This window comes from Triticum aestivum, chromosome 7B (assembly GCF_018294505.1).
Source record: "Triticum aestivum cultivar Chinese Spring chromosome 7B, IWGSC CS RefSeq v2.1, whole genome shotgun sequence".
Classification (NCBI taxonomy): Eukaryota; Viridiplantae; Streptophyta; class Magnoliopsida; order Poales; family Poaceae; genus Triticum; species Triticum aestivum.
This window is the reverse complement of record NC_057813.1, coordinates 402,785,208-402,791,865: the sequence shown is the minus strand read 5'-3', so window position 1 is coordinate 402,791,865 and position 6,658 is coordinate 402,785,208.

The window sequence follows — 6,658 nt, the reverse complement described above, 5'->3', positions numbered from 1 at the left end:
GGGCCGGGGCGGCGCGGGACGAGGGCTGGCTCGGGCAGCCTGCGGGTGTCGTGGATGGATTCACCACCGTCGGGGGAGAGGAGGAGGAGAGATCGAAGTGGGGATGGGCGGATCTGAAATTTTCCTAAGTGCTACTTATATAGCAAAGGCATTGCTCCCGGTTCGTGGCACAAACCGGGACTAATGCCACCCTTTAGTCCCGGTTGGGGCCACCAACCGGGACCAAAGGCCTCTTTTCAGCAGCCCAAAGGGCGGGACAGAGACCTTTGGTCCCGGTTGGTGTCACAAACTGGGACAAAAAAGAGGCATTGGTCCCGGTTGGTGCCACAAACCGGGACCAATGCAACCTTTTGTCCCGGTTGGTGCCAACAACCGGGACCAAAGGTCGTGTGCTGGAACTAGCGCGGTGCGGAGCTATGTTTAGTCCCAGCTCGCTAACCGAGAGGGGCTCGGAGTGGTTTATAAGCCTTGCCGAACCAACCACTTTGGGCTCCTCTCTACTGCAGTCTTACGGGCCTAAAATCACTCTCTGTGCTTGTGGGCCTATTGGGCCTACAGCGGGCCTGCATCCTGGCACTAGTAATGGGTTTCTAGTCGTATGCAGGCCGTGGTGGCCCTGTTGGTGGCACTTTTTTTATTTTTCCCGGTTTTTTTGATTTCTTTTTTATTTTTCCCAGTTTGTTTCTAATTACTTATTTATTTTATTTTACGATAATTCTTTTTGCTATTAAAGTTTGTAACAAAATTCTAATTACTTATTTATTTTCTTTTATGATAATCCTTTTTGCTTTTAATGTTTTGAACAAAATTCTAATTACTTATATATTTTCTTTTATGATAATTCTTTTTGCTATTAAAGTTTGTAACAAAATTCTAATTACTTATTTATTTTCTTTTATGATAATTCTTTTTGCTTTTAAAGTTTGTAACAAAATTCTATATAATTTTACTTTCAATAATACTAGAGGTTTATAAAAGCTTTTTAGCTGATTCCTTTAGTACCAGTTCTAAGGCTGTTACAAAGGCATTTTATTTGGTACAGGTTTTAAGGCTGGGGCCCAGCGAGCACCTTTTAGTACCGGTTCATGGCATGAACCGGTAAAAGAGTTTTTTAGTTGAATCTTTCTGCAGTTGTTTTTTAGTCTCACCTTGCCAAGCGAGAGGCACTCGCCGCGGTTTATAAGACGTGAGTGTAGAGACGATGAAGGGAGAAGCGCAGTGCTCACCTACACGTTGGCCTAAAGCTAAGCAACGTGCAGGTGAGCATTGCGCCTCTCCTTCATTTTGGCCTAGTATATATAGGCAGCCCATTGGTCCCGGTTGGTGGCATGAACCGGGACTATATATGAAGCACTTACTATACATAAAATAAAGTAGTACTTACTAAAAATAAACTAGTTTAACTATAGTTCTATTATTTTTCTAACTAATTATATTAAACACTTTCTCTTCTTATTTTTTCCTTTTTCCTCTATTCTAAATATCAACATATTCATAAATGACTTATATCATTCACAATTTTCCTATACATACACAATAAATTGACAAAGAAAATACTATGAACAAAAAAATCATTAAAATTCTATGAACAAAATTACAACAGAAAAAATCATAAAAATTCTATGAACAGAAAAAAATCATAAAAATTTGACATCTAAATTACTTACACAATATGGAAAGAATTTGACATCTAAATTACAACAGAAAAAAATCATAAAAATTTGACATCTAAATTACAACAGAAAAAAATCATAAAAATTCTATTAACAGAAAAAAATCTAACACAATATGAACAAATTAATTAGGCATATCATTGGTCTCGGTTGGTGGCATGAACCGGGACTAAAGGGTAGACTTTGGTCCCGGTTCAAGCCACCAACCGGGACCAATGGTGGTGGGCCAGGAGCGAGGCCCATTGGTCCCGGTTCGTCCTACCAACCGGGACCAAAAGGTCCAGACGAACCGGGACCAATGGCCCACGTGGCCCGGCCGGTCCCCGGGGCTCACGAACCGGGTCCAATGCCCCCATGGGTCCCGATTCTGGACTGAACCGGGACTACTGGGCTGACCCAGCCTGGACCTTTGCCCCCTTTTCTACTAGTGAGGCGCGCTCGAGGGAGCACACCGCATCTTTCTCTTCACAGGGGACCGTGATGATTCTGCCGCTTCCTGGCATCTTGAGGACGTTGTAGCCATGGTGGGTCACCGCCATGAACTTGGCCAAGGCCGGATACCTGAGGATGACATTTTAGGGTCGGCGGATGTGGGCGATGTTGAAGTCGATGAGCTTGGTGTGGTAGTTGTTGCGCTGCCCGAAGGTGACAGGGAGGCGGACTTGCCCTATCGGGGTAATGGAGCCGTCAGTGAATCCTGAGAAAGGCTTGGTAGGCTGAAGTTGATCATATGACACTTGAAGGTTGTTGAACATCTCAATGGACAGAACGTTGAGCCCTGCGCCACCATCAATGAGGGTCCTGGTGACTTGTACGTTGCTGATGACTGGGGAACAAAGCATCGGGAGGACGCCAGCGGTAGCCGCACACTTGAGTTGATCTGCTGAGCTGAAAGTGATGGCGCAGTTGGACCACTTGAGCGGGCGCGTGGCCTCAAGCTTGGGGAGGAATGCATTCACCTCATGAGCAAACTTCTTGAAGATGCGCTAAGAGGCTGGGGCGTGGGCACCGCCCAAGATGCAAGCGATAGCACATGGCTCCTGGAAGCCCCCAGCCCCCTCGTCCTGGTGGTGGTCGTCATTCCTTCTTGGCGGCAGCGGTAGAGGAGGAAGGACTGTGTTGCCCTGTGGGCGGTCGTCGCGAGGCTGATCCCTCTAGGCTCACTCACGAGGCTGGTCTTGCCAGTGATCCTCACGAGGTCGGTCACCCCACTCCAGGCGAGGGCCATGGTTGTCCCTCGTCCTCCTCCTCGGTCGTAGCCCCGGTCGTTGCACTTGGGGTGTCGACTGAAGCGTCCTTCTCGAACGGCCCTGAGCTCCTGGCATTCATTGGTGTTATGGGTGTGGAGGTTGTGGTAGGTGCAGAATGGTCGGCTGCCCTTGGACGACTCCGGCTGGTCCCTGCCGCGCTCGTGTCTGGTTCTGCTGCAAGCACAACTGCTCCTTTGCGCTTCACATCCTTGGCCTTGGCCTTCTTCTCTTCTGGGTCAGCAGTTGGAAGCTCGAGGAGGGAGAGGCATCCCTCTCAGCTCTTGCGCACTTGGTCGCCAGGTTGAATAGCGCCAGAGATGTGCACAGCTCCTCGTGGATGGCGAGCTCCTCCTTCATTTTGAGGTCATGGACGCCATCAGAGAACGCTGACATGATGGCCTCCTCAGTCACCTTGGGAATCTTGAGGCGAGCACTGTTGAACCGCTGGATGTACTTCTGCAGGGTCTCTCCAGCCTGCTGCTTGATGCGGCGCAGGTCACCCACGGCCGGAGGGCGGTAACGAGTGCCCTAGAAGTTGGCGATGAAACGGCTGTGCATCTCGTCCCAAGAGGAGATCGAGTAGGGAGGCAGGTTTAGGAGCCAGGTGCGAGCACCATCCTTGAGCTCCATGGGAAACTAGTTCGCCATGACCTTTTCGTCTCTGTTGGCGGCCTCGATGCCTAGCTCGTAGAGCTACAGGAACTTCGTGGGGTCGACAGTGCCGTCGTAGCAAGGAGGCAGGTCCAGCTTGAACTTGCCGGGCCAGGCGATGATACACAACTCAGTGGTGAAGGCGCGGCAGCCTGCCGTGGCCACGGGAGCTTTTTGCAGATGTGGGGCTCGCTCTTGATGGTTCCCGCTTGCCACCGGCAGGGGCAGCACAGGGTCTTGACGTGCTAGTGCAGGGATGCGGTCTTGACGTGCTAGTGCAGCTTCTTTCTTGCCATGCGGGCGCTGGACGCGGTGGGTCACGTCCAGGAGCCACGCGCCTTGGAGCCAGGGCGCCTTCTTGGGGAGGAGGTGGCGGAGGCACTCCCTGAGCCGCGTCGCCCATGCAGGACGGAGGGCGAGGCAGCAAGAGTGACGGCGTGGGAGAGCCCCCTACGGCGTTGACGAGCTCGGTGATGCGAGTGAGCCATTCTTCATAGAGGTCGTCGACGGGGCGGTAGTGCAGGAGCTCACGTGCCAGGAGCAACGCGGCCTGCGCGTCCGTGGGGGCGCGACAAGCGTGAGACGATGAACCAGTTGGGGTTAGCGACGGGGTGGCGGTGCGGCCTTCCCGCCGCACCGAGGGGTGCAACAAAGTTGCTTGCTGCTCGTTCCCCGACGGGATGGTGGCGGCGTTGGCGGCAGGCGACGGAGAACGACCATTAGGCCCACTGACGTGAGCCGTCGGGGCGAAGCGGGCGATAAGGGCAGCCCGTCGCTCGGCGCGAGCTCGGCGAGCATCTGCCATGGATGCGACGAAGCGATGGGACGCAGATCAGCGGAGAAAAGATTTTGGCGCACCCTACCTGGCACGCCAAATGTCGGATATCGGGTTCCGGCAAAACCCTTAAGGTTCGAACTATGGGGTGTGCACGAAGATCTTCCCCCTACCGATACGCCCCCTTAGCCTCGCCGCGGATTCCGAGCTAGCACGATGAGGAACACAAGAGACACGAGGTTTATACTGGTACGGGCCACCGTTGTGGTGTAATATCCTAGTCTAGTGTGTGGTGTGGCGGATTGCCTCTTGGGCTGATGATGAACAGTACAGAGGAAGAACAACCTCGCGAGGAGAGGTGTTCTTGTGGTGGTGTGTAGATGATCTAGGTTTGGATCAGATACCTTCTACTGTGGTGGCTAGCCCTATTTATAGAGGCCCTGGTCCTCTTCCCAAATATTGAGCGGGAAGGGATCCAACAACGGCCATTTTGAAGGGGGACAGCTAGTACAAGCTATCCTGACTAAAGGTGCTCTTCGCCTGCCAAAGGCACTGGTGATGACGTCGACTTGGGCTCCATGATGACCTCGTCCTACCGCTCTATTAGTCATGGTCTTGTTGCACCGACATGGAAACCTTTGCCTGATGCCTCGGTACTCCGCGCCCACGCCTGCCTCCTTTGCACCAAAGAGGAAACGAGGACACTACACAAGCTGGCGCCCGCCTGGTCTCGGTCGTCATGGCTGCGTCATGAGCACCTCGCGAGGTACCCCTTGCCTTGATCTCTTCACCTCCTCGTGAGCCTGCCTGGTCAGGCCGCCCCTGGGGAGGCCTTGCGTCGTCTGCCCCGCGAGGCTTGTCCCCTTGCGAGGGTCTTGAGTGTCTGGTTGATGAAGACGGGCCATACTGGGACACCGGTTGAGCCACGCTGCAGGCCGCGGGCAGGCAAGTCTGGGGACCCCCGTTCCGAGAACGCCGAGAATGTCGCTCTTGATTCATTGCACATCCCGATACACCGTCGGAGGCATTCACATAGTCATATTTTGTTCTAAGTATCGAGTGGTAATTTTTGAGTTTTAAGTAAATAAAAGTGTGATGATCTTCATTATTAGAGCATTGTCCCATGTGAGGAAATAAAAAAATAAAGAAAAGATAAGGCCAAAATAAAAAAGAGAAGGCCCAAAAAAAGAAAAAAAATGAGAGAAAAAGAGAGAAGGGGCAATGTTACTATCCTTTTTCCACACTTGTGCTTCAAAGTAGCACCATGATCTTCCTGATAGAGAGTCTCCTATGTTATCACTTTCATATAATAGTGGGAATTTTTCATTATAGAACTTGGCTTGTATATTCCGATGATGTGCTTCCTCAAATTGCCCTAGGTCTTCATGAGCAAGCAAGTTGGATGCACACCCAATTAGTTTTCTTTTTGAGCTTTCATAAACTTATAGCTCTAGTGCATCCGTTGCATGGCAATCCCTACTCACTCACATTGATATCTATTAATGGGCATCCCCACAGCCTGTTGATATGACTAGTTGATGTGAGACTACCTCCCTCTTTTTGTCTTCTCCACAACCACCTTCTATTCCACCTATAGTGCTATCTACATGGCTCACGCTCAGGTATTGCGTGAAAGTTGAAAAGGTTTATGAACACCAAAAGTATGAAACAATTGCTTGGCTTGTCATCGGGGTTGTGCATGATTTGAATATTTTGTGTGATGAAGATGGAGCATAGCCCGACCATATGATTTTGTAGGGATAAGCTTCCTTTGGCCATGTTATTTTGAGAATACATAATTGCCTTGTTAGTATGCTTGAAGTATTATTGTTTTATGTCAATATTAAACTTTTGTTTTGAATCCTACGGATCTAAACATTCATGCCACAATAAAGAAAATTACATGGATAAATATGTTAGGTAGCATTCCACATCAAAAATTCTGTTTTTATCATTTACCTACTCGAGGACGAGCAAGAATTAAGCATGGGGATGCTTGATACGTCTCCAACGTATCTATAAATTTTTATTGTTCCATGCTATTATATTATCTGTTTTGGATGTTTTATAGGCATTTATATGCTATTTTATATTATTTTTTGGGACTACATATTAACCTAGAGCCCAGAGCCAGTTCTTGTTTTCCCCTGTTTTTGAGTTTCGCAGAAAAGGAATACCAAATGGAGTCAAAACGGAATAAAACATTCGCGATGATTTTTCTTGGACCAGAAGGAAACCAGGAGACTTGGAGATGAAGTCGGAGGAGCCACGAGGCGGCCACAAGAACAAAGGGCGCGCCCCGGGGGGTA